Here is a 22,187-nt window from a genome sequence, read left to right on the forward strand (position 1 = left end):
CATTTTCACTGAGAGGATGGACGGTAGCCATTGACAACGATGATCCCCCAACATACAGCTTGCCATACAAAGGAGTATGAAGGATTGGATGAAGGCAGTAGGAAAGCAGAGATTCAGAAGGAATAACGCATCTCCATATGCTTATCTGAAATTCCCACCAATGAATTACATAAGTATTTCTATCTTTATTTTATGTTTATTTATCTTTCAATTATTAAAACTCTAATACCATTTGAATCTGCCTGACTGAGATTTACAAGATGACCATAGCTTGCTTCAAGCCGACAATCTCCGTGGGATCGACCCTTACTCACATAAGGTTTATTACTTGGACGACCCAGTGCACTTGCTGGTTAGTTGTGCGAAGTTGTGAAAAAGAGTTGAGATTACAATTGTGCGTACAAGTTGTTGGCGCCATTGTGTATCACAATTTCGTGCACCAATAAACGAAGAATGATTATGGTTATTTGATGATGAGTATGTCTGTGTTATCTCTTTTGTTGTAAGGGTGACAGGGCACCTATTCCCTCTAATGGTGATAGGGCACATATTCCCTCTAGTGGTGACATAGCACATAATCCCTCTAATGGTGACAGGGCACGTATTCCCTCTAATGGTATTATTGCACAACAGGGAGACAATGTCTGGATTAGCTACCGGACATGTCGGATTCGGCTATATAACCGACAAATGAGCTCATTAGCCATAGGACAGACATGCATCATATGCATTTCTATGACTTGTTTGTGTATATATTTGCTTTGGATTGCCTAAATGTTGCCTGTGACTAAGTACTATCCTATTTACTTGCTGTAATTACATTCTATCTGTGTTTTCCTTGTCTGTATTGTATGTCTATGCAATTGAGAGATTCCTCATGCTGGATGAGGTGACGCTGAGGGTTATTCCACTATTGATTTAGAGGACTAGAGGAGAGTGAGTGATGAGGGATAAATGCCGATTGAGAATTGACCAAAGGATTTTTCTCAATTCAATGTCGCAAAGTCTAGTCCCAACCGACGAGATACCCCAAATCAAAGTTTACAAGAGGATATCACAACACAAATCAAAATAACCGGGAGTATTAATCCCAGGTCGTCTTCCCTAGGATTTGCATCATGATGTACATCATTGGTTAGGAATTTTGGGGTTTTGGTTTGCTTGCAGAAGAAGTAAATGACAAGTATGTAAAAGCAACAAACAACTAACAATTAAATTGAGATAACTAGAAATAATAATCAAGCATTACTAATTTGGAAACATGCATCAAAATAACTACAACTAAAAGTATATGATAATAGAATATATGAAATTAGAATAAGAGAACTAGAGAATCAAAGCTAGCAAAAGTGAATGACAATCAATCAATATAAAGGTCTTGGCTAGGCGAGAGAATTGTTGTTCATATCCTCATTGCCATTATCAATTATGATGAGAATTGTCTATTGCTTCTACTTAGTTATCCTCTAGCAGAAGAAGGAAAGTCAAGTGGATACAATTAACTTGAGTTCACAAGTCCTAGTAAACTCCTAGTGAAAGACTAGCTTTAGTGAAGTTCAAGCTAACTAGCAACTTCCAATTCTCAATCAACTATAGGCTTTGACAATTCAAGAGTTTCCAATACTCAACTGCAAAGCCAAGAGTAGAAATCAACTCCATAATCATAAAAGGCATTTTCACAACCACCTTGTGTGCACTAAAAGAAGACATCATAAAATTGAAAAATAAATCCAAATCAAGGCTACCCACTAGCAATAATTTCTAATAATGAACCAAATAACCCAAATGAACATGAAAGAAATCTCAATTCGTTAACAGAAATTAATTCCAACAAGATCCAAATTCAAAGCTCAAAATCACTAAAGTTGCAAGAGTGCTAAGTAAAACTAAAGAGTAGAAACTACAACTAAAGCAACAAGAACTGAAATTAACAAGAATATAAGTCAAGGATTTAAGTAAAAAATTGACAAAGAATACTATACCTTAGAGAGAAGTGAGAGTTTCTCTCTTTAGAATTTAAAACTATGTAAAAACTAGACTAATGTCATGTATGTCCCATTCTCCTTCACTCCCAACCTTTAGTCTGCAGAATGGGCTTGAAACTACGTCAGTCATGTGCACGCGTGAGCACCAGCTTCTCAATTATTCTATTTCTTGTATTCCTTCCACTTTTGCATGCTTCCTTTCAATCCTCTAAGCCATTCTTGCCCTATAAACACTGCAATCACTTAACAAACATACCACGGCATCAAATGACAATAAAAGAAGATTAAGAAAAAGCATTTTTAAGGCCAAAGAAGCATGTTTTGAACCATAACACACAATTAGGAAGAAATCTTAAAAACATGCAATTTATATGAATAAGTGTGACTAAAGTTGACAAAATCCACTCAATTCAATCCAAAATAAACTATAAAATTATGATTTATCAGTGAGATTGAAGAGTTAAGTTATATTTGGATTAGAACCTAAGTACCTTAGATAGTTTACTTGATTTTTAATTTAAAGGATAACTCTAAGTTTTGAATTTGGGTATCAAAGTTCTAGGATTTCCTTTGCCTTTTCCTAGACCTTATATATTATCTACATGGGCACCTTTACCATACTGAGAACCTCTGGTTCTCATTTTATAGATATGTTGTTGTTTTTCATATGCAGGTCGGGCGGCACCACACTGAGCATTCTGGAGACCTTCTGGAACTGAAGAGCTATATGGGTTTAGCATTATGTTCTGATTATATATATATTTACGTAGTTGTTCTCTGCTCTCTTGTATTTTGTACTTTGTCCCTCTCAGAGGTTGACTTGGAGAAACAGGTGTTCATTTTATAGTTTGGGGTTGTATTTTGGGTTATATATATATATATATATATATATATATATATATATATAAATCCAAAAGAGATAGATACATATCAAGTCACTAGTCCTGACCTGCAAAGTAAAGGCCGGCTAGAGTACATATATATACATCCCTATATTGTAGACATAAACATAAATGTAAATCCTGTTTCTCCAAAATCTACTTGTAAGAGGGATATACAAGTTAAAATATAAAAGTGAAGAACATATATATATATATATATGCTAAGTACAAAGTAAAAATCCCAAAAGTAGTCTTTGCTTGTAGAGAAAATCTAGCACGCTCATCGAGGTACGTCACGTTCTGTATCAAAAAACATAAAAATTCCCAAAATGGGTGAGAACCAAAAGGTTCCCATCAGGGTAACAGTTACAAACAAAGACGATGTAAAACTACCCGAACCCACTAGGTAATCCTAAACTCCAACAACCAAGATCCAAGCCTAGGGTCGTACTAATCCAAAACTGGATAAAACACTCTATATACTTGATCGAGATTTTGGATTCATCCCCCATAAAATTTTTGATTATGAATCCACTCTTTTTGCAAGTGCACCAAAATTATCGTCAAGTAATAACCCACAGTGGAGTGGGATCGTATCCACAGAGATTGGTAAATTTGAGTAGTTTTAATTAATTGATGAATTAGTCAAGTGAGACAGATAGATGGTAATTGCAAAATTATAAATGGCAGAATTGTAAAGTGCAGAATCATAAATGACTTAATTGTAAATGAGAATGGGGAATTGCAGAATGTAAAAGCAAGCTATAAAGAAAGTGGTAGATAAGAATAGGGAAATTCATTGAGATCAGAAGATGTTGTCTCTTTGGATCAATTCCAGCTTATATCCTCTTCAATCATGCAACTCATTGACCTCTTGGAAATCATGATTGATTGAGCCCCAATTCCTTGGTGACTCAATCTCTCAGATCTTGATCAATAGCAAATTCCTTGGTCTAATTGTTCATGAAGAGAGATATGTGATGAGCGGATAATTTATACGCTTTTTGGCATTGTTTTTAGGTAGTTTTTAGTAGGATCTAGCTACTTTTAGGGATGTTTTTATTAGTTTTTATGCAAAATTCACATTTCTTGACTTTACTATGAGTTTATGTATTTTTCTGTGATTTCAGGTATTTTCTGGCTGAAATTGAGGGACCTGAGCAAAAATCTGATTCAGGTTGAAAAGGACTGCTGATGCTATTAGATTCTGACCTCCTTGCATTCGAAATGGATTTTCTGGAGCTGCAGAACTTTAAATGGTGCGCTCTTAATTGCGTTGGAAAGTAGACATCCAGGGCTTTCCAGAAATATATAATGGTCCATACTTTGTTCGAGCTTAGACGACGCAAATTGGCGTTCAACGCCAGTTCCATGCTGCATTCTTGAGTAAAACGCCAGAAACACGTCACAAACTAGAGTTAAACGCCAAACAGATGTTACAACTTGGCGTTTAACCCCAAGAGAAGCCTCTGCATGTGTAAAGCTCAAGCTCAGCCCAAGCACACACCAAAGTGGGCCCCGAAAGTGGATTTCTGCACTTAGACTTATTTCTGTAAACCTTAGTAGCTAGTCTAGTATAAATAGGACTTTTTACTATTGTATTTTCTATTTTGGGACGTTTAGTTCTTAGACCATGGAGGCTGGCCATTCAGCCATGACTGGACCATCACTTATGTATTTTCAACGGTGGAGTTTCTACACACCATAGATTAAGGTGTGGAACTCTGCTGTACCTCGAGTATTAATGCAATTACTACTATTTTCTATTCGATTCATGCTTATTCTTGTTCCAAGATATTCATTCTCACTTCAACCTAATGAATGTGATGATCAAAGACACTCATCACCATTTTCAACCTATGAATACGTGCCTGACAACCACCTCCGTTCTACTTTCGATTGAATGAGTATCTCTTGGATTCCTTAATCAGAGTCTTCGTGGTATAAGCTAGAATCCATTGGCAGCATTCTTGAGAATCTGGAAAGTCTAAACCTTGTCTGTGGTATTCTGAGTAGGATTCAAGGATTGAATGACTGTGACGAGCTTCACAATCGTGATTGTTGGGCGTAGTGACAGACGCAAAAGAATCAATAGATTCTATTCCGACATGATCGAGAACCAACAGATGATTAGTCGTACTGTGATAGAGCATTTGGACCATTTTCACTGAGAGGATGGGAAGTAGCCATTGATAATGGTGACGCCCTACATACAGAGTGCCATGGAAAGGAGTAAGAAGGATTGGATGGAAGCAGTAGGAAAGCAGAGATTCAACAGGAACAACACATCTCCATACACTTATCTGAAATTCCTACCAATGATTTACATAAGTATCTCTATCTCTATTTTATGTTTTATTTGTCCTTATTTTCGAAAATCATTATTACCATTTGAATCTGCCTGACTGAGATTTACAAGATGACCATAGCTTGCTTCATACCAACAATCTCCGTGGATCGACCCTTATTCACGTAAGGTATTACTTGGACGACCCAGTGCACTTGTTGGTTAGTTGTGCGAAGTTGTGACAAAGTGTGATTCACGTTTGAGAGCTCCAAGTCTATTGGCGCCATTTTTGACGATCACAATTTACGCGCACCAAGTTTTTGGCACCGTTGCCGGGGATTGTTTGAGTTTGGACAACTGACGGTTCATCTTGTTGCTAAGATTAGGTAATTTTCTTTTCAAAAAGTTTTCAAAAAAATTTTTTTTCTTTGTTTTTGTTTTTCCAAAAAATTAATTTTCGAAATATCCAAAAAAAATTTAATAAAATCTTAAAAACAAAAAATATTTTGTGTTTCTTATTTGAGTCTAGTGTCAATTTTTAAGTTTGGTGTCAATTGCATGTTTTTAAAAATTTATGCATTTTTCCAAAATTCATGCATGGTGTTCTTTATGATCTTCAAGTTGTTCTAAATGAGTCTTCTTGTTTGATCTTTAAATTTTCTTGTTTTGTGTTTTTTGTTATTTTTCATATTCATTTTTGCATTCATAGTGTCTAAGTATTGAAAATTTCTAAGGTTGGTGTCTTGCATGTTTTTCTTTTCTTGAAAATTTTTTAAAAATAAGTCTTGATGTTCATCTTGATCTTCAAAGTGTTCTTGGTGTTCATCTTGACAATCATAGTGTTCTTGCATGCATCATGTGTTTTGATCCAAAATTTTCATGTTTTGGGCCATTTTTGTGTTTTTCTTTCTCATAATTAAAAATTCAAAATTAGAAAAAATTATCTTTTCCTTCTTTTACTCAAAAATTCGAAATCTTTGGGTTGACTTAGTCAAAATTTTTAAAATTAGTTGTTTCTTGTTAGTCAAGTCAAGATTTCAATTTTAAAAATCCTATCTTTTCAAAACTTTTTCAAAAATTAAATCTTTTTCATTTTTCTTTTATGATTTTCGAAAATTTTAAAATTATTTTCAAAATCTTTTTCTTATCTTTATTTCAAAATTGAAAACTTCACTAATAATTAATGTGATTGATTCAAAAATTTGAAGTTTGTTACTTTCTTCTTAAGAAAGGTTCAATCTTTAAATTCTAGAATCATATCCTTAAGTTTCTTGTTAGTCAAGTAATCAATTTTAATTTTAAAAATCAAATCTTTTCCAAAATATATTTTTCAATCATATCTTTTCAAAATATCTTTTTCAAAATCAATTTCAAAATCTTTTCTAACTACTTATCTTTTCAAAATTGATTTCAAATCTTTTTCAACTAACTAATTGACTTTTTGTTTGTTTCTTATCTTTTTCAAAACCACCTAACTACTTTTCTCTCTCTAATTTTCGAAAATTTCCTCACTCTTTTTCAAAATTCTTTTTAATTAACTAATTGTTTCAAATTTTAATTTTAATTTTATTTCTTCTCTTAATTTTCAAAAATCACTAACTATTTTTCAAAAATAATTTTTGAAAACTCTTCTCTCTCATCTCTTTCAATTTATTTATTCATTTACTAACTATTCTCTTCATCTAAAAATTCGAACCCTCTCTTCTCCTTTGTGTTCGAATTTTTCTCATCCTTCTTCTATTCTTTTCTTCTTCTACTCACATAAAGGAATCTCTATACTGTGACATAGAGGATTCCTCTTTCTTTTCTGTTTTCTTCTTTTTCATATGAGCAGGAGCAAGGACAAGGATATTCTTGTTGAAGCAAATCCTGAACCTGAAAGGACTTTGAAGAAGAAACTAAGAGAAGCTAAAGCATAACAATCCAGAGAAAACCTTACAGAGAATCTCAAAAAAGAAAGAGACATGGCCGAACCCAATAACAATGGTGGAGGTGCAAGGAGAATGTTTGGTGATTATACTACACCTACTTCCAATTTTTATGAAAGAAGCATCTCAATCCCTGCCATTGGAGCAAACAATTTTGAGCTGAAGCCTTAACTAGTTGCTCTAATGCAACAAAACTGCCACTTTCATGGACTTCCATCAGAAGATCCTTACCAGTTTTTAACTGAGTTCTTACAGATCTGTGATACTGTTAAGACTAATAGAGTAGATCCTGAAGTCTACAGGCTCATGCTTGTCCCTTTTGCTGTAAGAGACAGAGCTAGAACATGGTTGGACTCACAACCTAAGGATAGCCTGGACTCTTGGGATAAGCTGGTCACGGCCTTCTTGGCCAAGTTCTTTCCTTCTCAAAAGCTGAGCAAGCTTAGAGTAGATGTTCAGACCTTCAAGCAAAAAGATGATGAATCCCTCTCTGAAGCTTGGGAAAGATACAAGCAGATGACCAAAAAGTGTCATTCTGACATGCTTTTAGAGTGGACCATTCTGGATATATTCTATTATGGTCTATCTGAGTTCTCTAAGATGTCACTGGACCATTCTGCAGGTGGATCCATTCACCTAAAGTAAACGCCTGTAGAAGCTCAAGAACTTATTGACATGGTTGCAAATAACCAATTCATGTACACCTCTGAGAGGAATTCTGTGAGTAATGGGACGCCTCAGAAGAGGGGAGTTCTAAAAATTGATGCTCTGAATGCCATATTGGCTCAGAACAAAATGTTGACTCAACAAGTCAACATGATTCCTCAGAGTCTGAATGGATTGCAAAATGCATCCAACAGTACTAAAGAAGCATCTTCTGAAGAAGAAGCTTATGATCCTGAGAACCTTACAATGGCAGAGGTGAATTACATAGGTGAAGCCTATGGGAATACCTATAATCCCTCATGGAGAAATCATCCAAATTTCTCATAGAAGGATCAACAAAAGCCTCAAAAAGGCTTTAATAATGGTGGAAGAAACAAGTTTAGCAATAGCAAGCCTTTTCCATCATCTTCTCAGCAACAGACAGAGAATTCTGAGCAGAGCCCCTCTAGCTTAGCAAACATAGTCTCTGATCTATCTAAGGCCACTTTAAGTTTCATGCATGAAACAAGGTCCTCCATTAGAAATTTGGAGGCACAAGTGGGTCAGCTGAGTAAGAAAATCACTGAAACTCCTCCTAGTACTCTCCCAAGCAATACAGAAGAGAATCCAAAAGGAGAGTGAAAGGCCATTGATATAATCAATATGGCCGAATGCACAAAGGAGGAGAAGGACGTGAATCCCAGTGAGAAAAACCTCCTAGGACATCCTCTGAACAAAAAGGAGTTCCACACTGAGGAACCTAAGGAATCTGAGGCTCACCTAGAGACCATAGAGATTCCATTGAACCTCCTTTTACCATTCATGAGCTTTGAGAACTATTCTTCCTCTGAAGAGGATGAAGATGTAATTGAAGAGCAAGTTGCTCAATATCTAGGAGCCATCATGAAGTTGAATGCCAAGTTGTTTGGTAATGAGACTTGGGAAGATGAACCTCACTTGCTCATTAGTGAACTAAATACATGGGTTCAGCAAACTCTATCTCAAAAGAAACAAGATCCAGGTAAATTCTTAATATCTTGTACCATAGGCACCATGACCTTTGAGAAGGCTCTGTGTGACTTGGGATCAGGTATAAATCTTATGCCACTCTCTGTAATGGAGAAGCTGGGATCTTTGAGGTACAAGCTGTAAGAATCTCATTAGAGATGGCAGACAAGTCAATAAAACAAGCTTATGGATTGGTAGAGGACGTGTTAGTGAAGGTTAAAGGCCTTTACATCCCTGCTAATTTCATAATCTTAGACACTGGGAAGGATGAGAGAGAATCCATCATTCCTGGAAGACCCTTCCTAGCCACAACAGGAGATGTAATTGATGTTGATAGAGGAGAGCTAGTCCTTCAATTGAATAGGGACTACCTTGTGTTTAAAGCTCAAGGATCTTACTCTGCAACCATGGAGAGGAAGCATGAAAAGCTTCTCTCAATACAAAGTCAAATAAAGCCCCCACAATTAAACTCTAAGTTTGGTGTTGGGAGGCCACAACCAAACTCTAAGTTTGGTGTTGAACCCCCACATTCAAATTCCAAGTTTGGTGTTGGGAGGTCCCAACAATGCTCTGATGATCTGTGAAGCTCCATGAGAGCTCACTGTCAAGCTATTGACATTAAAGAAGCGCTTATTGGAAGGCAACCCAATTTTTATTTATATATATTTCTATTGTTCTTTTATGTTTTATTAGGTTTATGATCATGTGGAGTCACAAAACAATTGCAAAACTTAAAAACAGAATCAAAAACAGTAGAAGAAAAAGCACACCCTAGAAGAAGAGCTTACTAGCATTTAAACGCCAATAAGGAGCATCTGGCTGGCGTTCAACGTCAGAACAGAGCATAAATCTGGCGTTGAAGGCCAGAAACAAACAGCAGTCTGGTGTTTAAACGTCAGGATTGCACCCTGAGGAAAGCTGGCGTTTAACGCCAACAACAAGCATCAGGCTGGCGTTAAACGCCAGAAACATGCTACATTTGGGCGTTTAACGCCAGAAACAAGCTTCAGTCTGGTGTTAAATGCCAGGATTGCATGCAGAGGGCATTCTACACGCCTAATTGGTGCAGGGATGATAAATTCTTGACACCTCAGGATCTGTGGACCCTACAGGATCACCTCAGGATCTGTGGACCCCACAGGATCACCACCTACCTCAACTCACCTTTTCTCTTCTTCACACAATCCAATAACACTCTTCCCCAAACACCCTTCACCAATCACCTCAATGTCTCTTCCCCATCACCTCTTCACCACTCACATCCATCCACTCTTCCCCATAAACCCCACCTACCTTCAAATTCAAAATCTCTTTTCCACCAAAACCCACCATAAATGACCGAACCTACTACCCTCTCCCTCCACTATATAAAACCCTCCATCCTTCTTCATTTTCACACAATACAACCCTCTTCTCTCCCCCTTGGCCGAAACCCACACATCTCTCCCTTTCCTCCATATCTTCTTCTTATTCTTCTATTCTTTTCTTTTCTTTGCTCGAGGGTGAGCAACATTCTAAGTTTAGTGTGGTAAAAGCATAGCTTTTTTGTTTTTCCATAACCATTGATGGCACCTAAGGCCGGAGAAACCTCTAGAAAGAAAAAAGGGAAGACAAAAGCTTCCACCTCTGAGTCATGGGAGATGGAGAGATTCATCTCTAAAGCCCATCAAGACCACTTCTATGAAGTTGTGGCCAAGAAGAAGGTAATCCCTGAGGTCCCTTTCATGCTCAAGAAAAATGAGTATCCGGAGATCCGACATAAGATCCAAAGAAGAGGTTGGGAAGTTCTTACCAACCCCATTCAACAAGTCGGAATCTTAATGGTTCAAGAGTTCTATGCCAATGCATGGATCATTAGCAACCATGATCAAAGTATGAACCCGAATCCAAAGAATTATCTTACAATGGTTCGGGGGAAATGCTTAGATTTCTGTCCGAAAAATGTAAGGTTAGCATTCAACTTGCCTATGATGCAAGAAGACGCACGCCCCTACACTAGAAGGGTCAACTTTGATCAAAGGTTGGACCAAGTCCTCATAGACATATGTGTGGAAGGAGCTCAATGGAAAATAGACTCAAAAGGCAAGCCGGTTCAATTGAGAAGACTAGATCTTAAGCCTGTGGCTAGAGGATGGTTGGAGTTCATCCAACGACCCATCATACTCACTAGCAACCGATCCGAAGTAAATGTGGATCGGGCCATCATGATCCATAGCATCATGATTGGAGAGGAAGTAGAAGTTCATGAAGTCATCTCTCTAGAACTCTACAAAGTAGCCGAAAAGCCCTCCACCTTGGCAAGGCTAGCTTTTCCTCATCTCATTTGCCATCTATGTTACTTAGCTGGAGTTGTCATAGAAGGAGACATCCTCATTGAAGAGGACAAGCCCATCACTAAGAAGAGGATGGAGCAAATAAGAGAGCCCATTCATGGATCTCAAGAGACGCATGAGGAAGCTCATCATCAAGAAATCCCTGAGATGCCTCAAGGGATGCATTTTCCTTCAAACAACTATTGGGAACAACTCAACACTTCTCTAGAAGGATTGAGTCATGACATGACCCAATTAAGGGTGGAACACCAAGAGCACTCCATCATTCTCAATGAGATTAGAGAAGAACAAAGAGCTATGAGGGAGGAGCAACAAAGGCAAGGAAGGGACATAGAAGAGCTCAAGAACACCATTGGTCCTTCAAGGAGAAGGCGCCACCATCACTAAGGTGGACTCATTCCTTAACTTCCTTGTTCTTATATCTCTGTTTTTCAGTTTTTAAGCTTCATGTTTGTCTATGTTTGTGTCTTTATTACATGATCATTAGTGTCTAGTGTCTATGTCTTAAGGCTATGAATAATTTCATGAATCCTTCACCTTTCTTAAATGAAAAATGTTTTTAATACAAAAGAACAAGAAGTACATGAGTTTTGAATTTATCCTTGAAATTAGTTTAATTATATTGATATGGTGACAATACTTTTTGTTTTCTGAATGAATGCTTGAACAGTGCATATTTTTTGATCTTGTTGTTTATGAATGTTAAAATTGTTGGCTCTTGAAAGAATGATGAACAAGAGAAATGTTATTGATAATCTGAAAAATCATGATATTGATTCTTGAAGCAGGAAAAAGTAGTGAATAACAAAAGTGTCAAAAAAAATATAAAAGAAAAAGAAAAAGCAAGCAGAAAAAGCCAATAGCCCTTAAAACCAAAAGGCAAGGGTAAAAAGGATCCAAGGCTTTGAGCATCAATGGATAGGAAGGCCCAAGGAAATAAAATCCAGGCCTAAGCGGCTAAATCAAGTGTCCCTAACCATGTGCTTGTGGCATGCAGGTCGAAGTGAAACACTTGAGACTGAGTGGTTAAAGTCGTGATCCAAAGCAAAAAGAGTGTGCTTAAGAGCTCTAGACACCTCTAACTGGGGACTTTAGCAAAGCTGAGTCACAATCTGAAAAGGTTCACCCAGTCATGTGTCTGTGGCATTTATGTATCCGGTGGTAATATTGGAAAACAAAGTGCTTAGGGCCACGGCCAAGACTCATAAAAGTAGCTGTGTTCAAGAATCAACATACTTAACTAGGAGAATCAATAACACTATCTGAACTTTGAGTTCCTATGGATGACAATCATTCTAAACTTCAAAGGATAAAGTGAGATGCCAAAACTGTTCAGAAGCAAAAAGCTACAAGTCCCGCTCATCTAATTAGAACTAATATTCATTGATATTTTGAGATTTATAGTATATTCTCTTCTTTTTATCCTATTTGATTTTCAGTTGCTTGGGGACAAGCAACAATTTAAGTTTGGTGTTGTGATGAGCGGATAATTTATACGCTTTTTGGCATTGTTTTTAGGTAGTTTTTAGTAGGATCTAGCTACTTTTAGGGATGTTTTTATTCGTTTTTATGCAAAATTCATATTTCTGGACTTTACTATGAGTTTGTGTATTTTTATGTGATTTCAGATATTTTTTGGCTGAAATTGAGGGACCTGAGCAAAAATCTGATTCAGGCTGAAAAATGACTGCTGATGTTGTTGGATTATGACCTTCTTGCACTCGAAATGGACTTTCTGGAGCTACAGAATTTCAAATGGCATGCTCTCAACTGCGTTGGAAAGTAGACATCCAGGGCTTTCCAGAAATATATAATGATCCATACTTTGTTCGATCATAGATGACGCAAATTGGTGTTCAACGCTAGTTCCATGCTGCATTCTGGAGTAAAACGCCAGAAACACGTCACAAACCAGAGTTAAACGCCAAACAGACATTACAATTTGGTGTTTAACCCCAAGAGAAGCCTCTGCACGTGTAAAGCTCAAGCTCAGCCCAAGCACATACCAAAGTAGACCCCAGACGTGGATTTCTGCACTTAGACTTATTTCTGTAAACCCTAGTAGCTAGTCTAGTATAAATAGGACTTTTTACTATTGTATTTTCTATCTTGGGACGTTTAGTTCTTAGACCATGGAGGCTGGCCATTCGGCCATGCCTGGACCATCACTTATGTATTTTCTATGGTGGAGTTTCTACACACCATAGATTAAGGTGTGGAGCTCTGCTGTACCTCGAGTATTAATGCAATTACTACTATTTTCTATTCGATTCATGCTTATTCTTGTTCTAAGATATTCATTCGCATTTCAACCTGATGAATGTGATGATCCGTGACACTCATCAGGATTCTCAACCTATGAACGCGTGCCTGACAACCACCTCCGTTTTACTTTCGATTGAATGAGTATCTCTTGGATTCCTTAATCAGAGTCTTCGTGGTATAAGCTAGAATCCATTGGCAGCATTCTTGAGAATTCGGAAAGTCTAAACCTTGTCTGTGGTATTCCGAGTAGGATTCAGGGATTGAATGACTGTGACGGGCTTTAAACTCGCGATTGTTGGGCATAGTGACAGACGCAAAAGAATCAATGGATTCTATTCCGACATGATCGAGAACCAACAGATGATTAGCCGTGCTGTGACAGAGCATTTTGACCATTTTCACTGAGAGGATGGGAAGTAGCCATTGACAACGGTGACGCCCTACATATAGCTTGCCATGAAAAGGAGTAAGAAGGATTGGATGAAAGTAGTAGGAAAGTAGAGATTCAACAGGAACAAAACATCTCCATACACTTATCTGAAATTCCCACCAATGATTTATATAAGTATCTCTATCTCTATTTTATGTTTTATTTATCCTTATTTTTGAAAACCATTATTACCATTTGAATCCGCCTGACTGAGATTTACAAGATGACCATAGCTTGCTTCATACCAACAATCTCCGTGGGATCAACCCTTACTCACGTAAGGTATTACTTGGATGACCCAGTGCACTTGTTGGTTAGTTGTCCAAAGTTGTGACAAAGTGTGATTCACATTTGAGAGCTCCAAGTCTATTGGCGCCATTGTTGATGATCACAATTTTGTGCACCAATATGCTTGGTCCCTGATTATACCACACATCATCATAGGTCCAAGTAGAGGGAGGATTATATGTTACCATATCCAAACACCGAAACCCAGATCCTACTCAAGTGTGATAAGGGATTTTAAGCATGGTTTCATGTTTCCTTTTCCAAGGTTCCCATGAAACCCATTTTTGCATTCAATCTCTTTTCCAAGATAATTGAACGCTAAGCATGGAAAACGAAATTCCTTCTAGCAAATCAAAGAAAAGATGAAGAGAAGAAGAATTTCACTATCATCAATCCATCAAGTACAACAGAGCTCCCTCACTCAATGAGAGGGAATTTAGCTACTCATAGCTCAAAGGAAATTACTCAAAAGTAAAGAAGATGATGAAGTGTAAAAGTGGATCTAAACAGATCATGTACATTATAAACAGATCATGTAGCGTTTACAAAAGATCAACTCAGTGTACATCCTCGTCAATCCTATACAACTAATATATACACGACACCTCCGGGGCCTGGCCCATACAAAAAGCCACTAAGATGATGCTCAGGCTAGCCTAACAACCCTATAGCTCCTAACTCTCGGGTGTACTAACACAGGTGAGAGACTAATCGTAAGTCAATGTTAGACTGGAGTGTCATAAAAAAGAATGCTCCTACTGCGGTTAGTCTATTGTCATATGTGGCCGTTAGGTAAGTCACTGTGGTGCTCACCCATCTCCTCATCCAGTTCTATCTCCATGTTTAGGTCCTCCACTTCCTCATTGTCAGCGACTACAGTAATATCCTCAGAACCACTAGAAACACTACTTTCACTATGTACAAATCTATTTGTGAGCATATGTTCATTTCCGTGGATAGGGACAACTTTATCATCCAGTAGTGCTGGCTCAACATCTGGTAGAAAGTATGGAATAGGCTCAAGAAGGAAATCCCATTCCAGTGGAATCATAAGGACATAATCACCAACCAACTCAGGTTCCTCAGGTACAATAGGCCCAGGTGCTGCCTGATTTAGAGGTTGGACTGGGATAGGGTATGCGTGGTCATCAAGAAAAGGGTGACTAGGAGCGTCTGGATGAAGCTAAGACAGAGGAAACTCGTAATGAGCATTGGGCTCGAAAAGAGGCTATTTAAAGGATGCTGAAAATGACGATCTCTTAACGCGTAATGTCTAACACGAGGCTTTGCTCCCAAAACGTAGTAACTGTGATATACCAGATCCTCGTAGATGTAAGGCTCTTCGACTTCATAGAATATGACACCCGTTTCCATCTAAAGAGGAAGATGGTGCACGAAATTGTGATCACACTTTTCACAATTCCGCACAACTAACCAACAAGTGCACTGGGTCATCCAAGTAATACCTTACGTGAGTTAGGGTCGATCCCATGGAGATTGACGGCTTGAAGCAAGCTATGGTCATCATGAAAATCTCAGTCAGGCGGATTCAAATGATTATGAGGTATTGATAATTAAAAGATAGATAAGACGGAAAATAACATAGAGATACTTATGTAATTCATTGGTGGGAATTTCAGATAAGCATTTGGAGATGCTTTGTTGCTTCTGAACCTCTGCTTTCCAATTGTATTCATCCAATCATGTGTCCTCCCTTCCATGGCAAGCTGTATAATCCTCTCAGTGAAAATGGTCTAGCTACGGTCTCTGTACAGCTAATCAATTGTCGGATTTCTCGTCTCGGATGAAAAATACCAGGCATAGCTACCGCAGGGCTAATCATCTGTCGGTTCTCACTTGTGTCGGAATAAGATACATTGATCCTTTTGCACACTATCACCACGCCCAACATTCGCGACTTTGAAGCTCCTCACAGTCATCCCTTCCCACATCCTACTCGGAATACCACAGACAAAGTTTAGACTTTCTGGATCTTAGGAATGTTGTCTATTGATTCTAGCTTATACCACAAAGATCCTAATCACGGGGTCGGATGCTCTATTGTCAAGAGGGATGATGCGAATCCGTGGATTAGAGACCCAAGAGAGTATACTCCGGCTGGCATCCAATGACTACGTTGAACATCATGTAGACCGCTTTGTGGTTGTCAGGCACGCGAATCTTGGCTAAGCGAATACTGAAGATAGTGGGTGATTGTCATGGGTCACCCCTTCAGTCTGACTTAACTGAATTAAGTACAAGAGTATATCTTGGAGAAGAAGTAGGCGTGAATTGAAGGAAAAACAATAGTACTTGCATTAATTCAAGAGGAACAGCAGAGCTCCTCACCTTAATCTAGAGGTGTAGAAACTCCACCGTTGAAAATACATAAGAGAAAAAGATCTAGGCATGGCCGAATGGCCAGCCTCCCCAAAGATGATCATAAATCTCAAGGGTTCCCAAGAAGACCCTATTACAATAGTAAAAAGTGCTATTTATACTAAACTAGTAAACTAGGTTTACAGAAAATGAGTAGATAATGCAGAAATCCACTTTCAGGGCCCACTTAGTGTGTGCTTGGGCTGAGCTTTGAAGCTTTCACGTGCATAGGCCATCGTTGGAGTTAAACACCAGCTTGGGTGCCAGTTTGGGCATTTAACTTCAGCTTTGGTGCCAGTTCTGGCGTTTTACGCTAGAAAAGGGTCTCTGGTGGGCGTTTGGACGCCAGTTTGGGCCATCAAGTCTCGAGAAAAGTATGGACTATTATACATTGATGGAATGTCCAAGATGTCTACTTTCCAACGCAATTAAGAGTGTGCCAATTGGGCTTCTGTAGCTCTAGAAAATTCTCTTCGAGTGCAGGGAGGTCAGAATCCAACAACATCTGCAGTCCTTTCTCAGCCTCTGAATCATATTTTTGCTCAGGTTCCTCAATTTCAGCGAGAAAATACCTGAAATCCCAAAAAAACACACAAATCATAGTAAAGTCCAGAAATGTGAATTTTGCATAAAAACTAACAAAAATATTCTAAAAATTAACTAGAACATACTAGAAACTACCTAAAAATAATGCCAAAAAGCGTAGAAATTATCCGCTCATCACAACACCAAACTTAAATTGTTGCTTGTCCCCAAGAAATTGAAAACAAAATAGGATAAAAAGAAGAGAATATACAATAAATTCCAAAATATCAATGAAGCTTAGTTCCAATTAGATGAGCGGGACTAGTAGTTTTTTTTCTTCTGAATAGTTTTGGCATCTCACTTTATCCTTTGAAATTCAGAATGATTGGCATTTATAGGAACTCAGAATTAAGATAGTGTTATTGATTCTCCTAGTTCAGTATGTTGATTCTTGAACACAGGTACTTATGAGTCTTGGCCGTGACCCTAAGCATCTTATTTTCCAGTATTACCTCCGGATACATAAATGTCACAGACACATAACTGGGTGAACCTTTTCAGATTATGACTCATCTTTGCTAGAGTCCCCAGTTAGAAGTGTCCAGAGTTCTTAGCACACTCTTTTTGTTTTGGATCATGACTTTAACCATTTAGTCTCAAGCTTTTCACTTGGACCTACATGACACAAGCACATGGTTAGGGACAGCTTGAATTAGCCGCTTAGGCCAGGATTTTATTCCTTTGGGCCCTCCTATCCACTGATGCTCAAAGCCTTGGATCCTTTTTACCCTTGCCTTTTAGTTTAAAGGGCTATTGGCTTTTTTTTTGCTTGCTTTTTATTTTTCACTACTTTTTCTTGCTTCAAGAATCAATTTTATGATTTTTCAGATTATTAATAACATTTCTCCTTTTTCATTATTCTTTCAAGAGCCAACAATTTTAACATTCATTAACTTCACTATAAAACATATGCACTGTTCAAGAATTCATCAGAAAACAAAAAGTATTGCCACCTCATCAAAATAATTAAACAAATTTCAAGATAGAATTCAAAATACATGTACTTCTTATTCTTTTGCAATTAGAAACATTTTTCATTTAAGAAAGGTGAAGGATTCATGGGACATTCATAGCTTCAAGGCATAGACACTAGACACTACTAATCATGTAATAAAGACACAAACATAGACAAAACATAAAGCATAGCAACCAAAAAAATAGAAAAACAAATAACAAGGAAATTAAAGAACGGGTCCACCTTAGTGATGGCGACTAGTTCTTCTTCTTGAAGATCCTATGGAGTGCTTTAGCTCCTCAATATCTCTTCCTTGCCTTTGTTTCTCCCCTTTCATGGCTCTTTGGTCCTCTCTAATTTCATGGAGGATAATGGAGTGCTCTTGGTGCTCCATCCTTAGTTGCTCTATGTTGGAACTCAAATCCCCTAAAGAGGTGTTGAGTTGTTCCCAATAGTTGTGTGGAGGAAAATGCATCCCTTGAGGCATTTCAGGGATTTCTTGATGAGGGACTTCCTCATGCTCTTGTTGAGGTCCATGAGTGGGATCTCTTATTAGATCCCTCCTCTTTTTAGTGATGGGCTTGTCCTCTTCAATGGGAATGTCTTCCTCTATGACAATTTCAGCTAACCTTGCCAAAGTGGAGGGCTTGTCAGCCACCTTGTATAGTTCTAGAGGTATGATCTCATGAACTTCCACTTCCTCTCCAATCATGATGCTATGGATCATGATAGCCCGATCGACAGTTACTTCGGATCAGTTGCTAGTAGGAATGATAGAGCGTTGGATGAACCCTAACCATCCTCTAGCCATGGGTTTGAGGTCAAGCCTTCTCAGTTGAACTGGCTTGTCTTTGGAGTCTCTCTTCCATTGGGCTCCTTCTACACAGATGTCCATGAGGACTTGGTCTAACCTTTGATCAAAGTTGACCCTTCTTGTGAAAGGATGAAGATCTCCTTGTATCATTGGCAAGTTGAATGCCAACCTTACAGTTTTCGGACTGAAATCCAAGTATTTCCCCCGAACCACTGTGAGCCAATTCTTTTGGTTTGGTTTCACACTTTGATCATGGTTCTTAGTGATCCATGCATTAGCATAGAACTCTTGAACCATTAAGATTCTGACTTGTTGGATGGGGTTGGTAAGAACTTTCCAACCTCTTCTTCGAATCTCTTGTCGGATCTCCAGATATTCACTCTTTTTGAGCTTGAAGGGGACCTCGGGGATCACCTTTTTCTTGGCCACAACTTCATAGAAGTGGTCTTGATGGACCTTTGAGATGAATCTCTCCATCTCCCATGACTTGGAGGTGGAAGCAATTGCCTTCCCTTTTCTCTTTCTAGAGGTTTCTCCGGTCTTAGGTGCCATTAATGGTTATGAATAAAAAAACAAAAAGCAACACTTTTTCCATACCAAACTTAAAAGATTTGCTTGTCCTCGAGCAAAAGAAGAAAGAAAGGAGGAGAAAAAGAAAAATTAGAGGAGATGGAGGTGTGTGAAGGGTTCGGCCAAGGGGGTAAGAAGTGTTGGTGATGTGTGAAAATGAAGGAGTGAAGATGGGTATTTATAGGGTAAGGGAGAGAGGGAATCTGTGTGAGAAGGGGTGGGTTTGGGAGAGAAATGGTTTGAATTTGAATGGTGAGGTAGGTAGGGTTTATTTTGGGAAATAGTGGATGGATGTCAGCGGTGAAGTGATTATGGGGAAGAGGGTAGGATTTGATAGGTGAATGGTGTTTGGGAAAGAGTGTTATGGAAAGGTGTGAAGAAGGGAGAGAGTAAGTTGGGATAGGTAGGGATCCTGTGGGGTCCACAGATCCTGAGGTGTCAAGGATTTCTCATTCCTACACCTTTTTGGCGTTTAAACGCTCACTGTGTGCCATTTCTGGCATTAAATGCCAGGTTAATGCCCATTTCTAGCGTTAAACGCCAGCCAGACACCAGACACCCTTTTCTGGTGTTAAATGCCAGTCTGTGTGCCATTTCTGGCATTTAACACCCAGAATGATGCCAGACTGGGTGTTAAATGGCCAATTTGCTATCCTTACTGGCGTTTAAATGCCAGTAAGCTCATCCTCCAGGGTGTGCTGTTTTTGATGTTGTTTTTTATTTTGCTTTAATTCTGCAGCTGTTTTTGTGACTTCACATAATCATCAACCTAAAGAAAGCATATAAGAACAATGGAAAATAAAATGAAAGAGTAATTAATATAGATAAATAACATTGGGTTGCCTCCTAATAAGTGCTTCTTTAATGTCAATAGCTTGACAGGAAGCTCTTATGGAGCTTCACAGATGATAAGAGCATGATTGTGGCCTCCCAACACCAAACTTAGAGTTTGAGTGTGGGGGCTCTACTTGACTCTGTATCGAGAAAAGTTTTTCATGCTTCCTCTCCATGGTTACAGAGGAAAATCCTTGAGCCTTAAACACAAGGTAGTCCTCATTCAATTGAAGGACTAACTCTCCTCTATCCACATCAATCACAGCCCTTATTGTGGCTAGGAATGGTCTTCCAAGGATGATGGATTCATCCTCATCCTTCCCAGTGTCTAGGATTATGAAGTCAGCAAGGACGTAAAGGCCTTCAACCTTCACTAAGACATCCTCTACAAGTCCATAAGCCTGTTTCATTGATTTGTCTGCCATCTCTAGTGAGATTATTGCAGCTTGTACCTCAAAGAGCCCTAGTTTCTCTATTACAAAGAGTGGCATAAGGTTGATACCTAATTCAAGGTCACACAGAGCCTTCTCAAAGGTCATGGTGCCTTTTCGTGATCCGGTTTCTATTAAGGTAATGTCTGCTGAATCCAGGTATTCAGTTCATTGATGAGCAATGGAGGTTCATCCTCCCAAGTCTCATTACCAAATAACTTATCATTCAGTTTCATGATTGCTCCTAGATATTGAGCAACTTGCTCTTCAACAATATCTTTGTCCTCTTCAGAGGAAGGATACTCATCAGAGCTCATGAATGACAATAGTAAGTTCAGTGGAATCTCTATGGTCTCTGTATGAGCCTCAGATTCCTTTGCTTCCTCAATAGGGAACTCTTTATTGGTCAGTGGACGTCCCTAGAGGTCTTCCTCACTGGGAATCACTGCCTTTTCACGCTCTCCAGGTTTGGCCATTTTGGTTATAGTTATGGCCTTGCACTCTCTTTTGGGATTCTCTTCTGTATTACTTGGGAGAGTACTAGGAGGAGTTTCAATAACTCTTTTACTCAGCTGACCCACTTGTGCCTCCAAATTTCTGATGGAGAACCTTGTTTCATTCATGAAACTGAGAGTGGTCTTAGATAGATCAGAGACTATGTTTGGTAAGCCAGAGAGGCACTGCTCAGAATTCTCTGTCTGTTGCTGAGAAGATGATGGGAAAGGCTTGCTATTGCCAAACTTATTTCTCCCACCATTATTGTTGTTGAAGCCTTGTTGAGGCTTCTGTTGATCCTTCCATGAGAAATTTGGATTATTCCTCCATGAAGGATTATAGGTGTTTCCATAGGATTCTCCCATGTAATTCACCTCTTCCATTGCAGGATTCTCAGGGTCATGAGCTTCTCCTTCAGAGGAGGCTTCTTTAGCACTGCCAGATGCAGCTTGCAATCCAGTCAGATTCTGAGAAATCATATTGACTTGCTGAGTCAATATTTTGTTCTGAGCCAATATGGCATTCAGAGTATCAATCTCAAGAACTCCTTTCTTCTGAGTCATCCCATTATTCACAGGATTTCTTTCAGAAAGTGTACATGAACTGGTTATTTGCAACCATCTCAATGAGTTCCTGGGCTTCTACAGAGGTTTTAGATGAAGAGATCCACCAGCAGAATGGTCCAATGACATCTTGGACAATTCAGATAGACCATCAAAGGATATACATATGATGCTCTATTTTGGAAGCATGTCAGAAGGACACCTTTTGGTTAATTGCTTGTATCTTTCCCAAGCTTCATAGAGGGATTCACCTTCCTTCTGTTTGAAGATTTGAACTTCCACTCTAAGCTTGCTCATCTTTTAAGGTGGAAAGAATTTGGTCAAGAAAGCATTGGCCAACTTTTCCCAAGAGTTCAGGCTTTCTCTAGGTTGTGAGTCCAACCATGTCTTAGCTTTGTCTCTTACAGCAAAGGGAAAAAGCATAAGTCTGTAGACCTCGGGATCAACCCCATTGGTCTTGACAGTATCACAGATCTGCAAGAATTCAGCTAAGAATTGATGAGGATCTTCT

The 22,187-nt window shown here is 38.6% G+C and overlaps 1 non-coding gene across 1 annotated transcript; it reads left to right on the plus strand.

Moving 5' to 3' along the window:
• Window positions 1-21,859: 21,859 nt before the first annotated feature.
• Window positions 21,860-21,967, plus strand: LOC112793081 (small nucleolar RNA R71). Its single transcript, XR_003197790.1, has one exon. It is a non-coding gene; the product is annotated as a small nucleolar RNA R71 (small nucleolar RNA).
• The last annotated feature ends 220 nt before the right edge of the window (window positions 21,968-22,187 follow it).

Source organism: Arachis hypogaea, chromosome 3 (assembly GCF_003086295.3).
Source record: "Arachis hypogaea cultivar Tifrunner chromosome 3, arahy.Tifrunner.gnm2.J5K5, whole genome shotgun sequence".
Taxonomy (NCBI): Eukaryota; Viridiplantae; Streptophyta; class Magnoliopsida; order Fabales; family Fabaceae; genus Arachis; species Arachis hypogaea.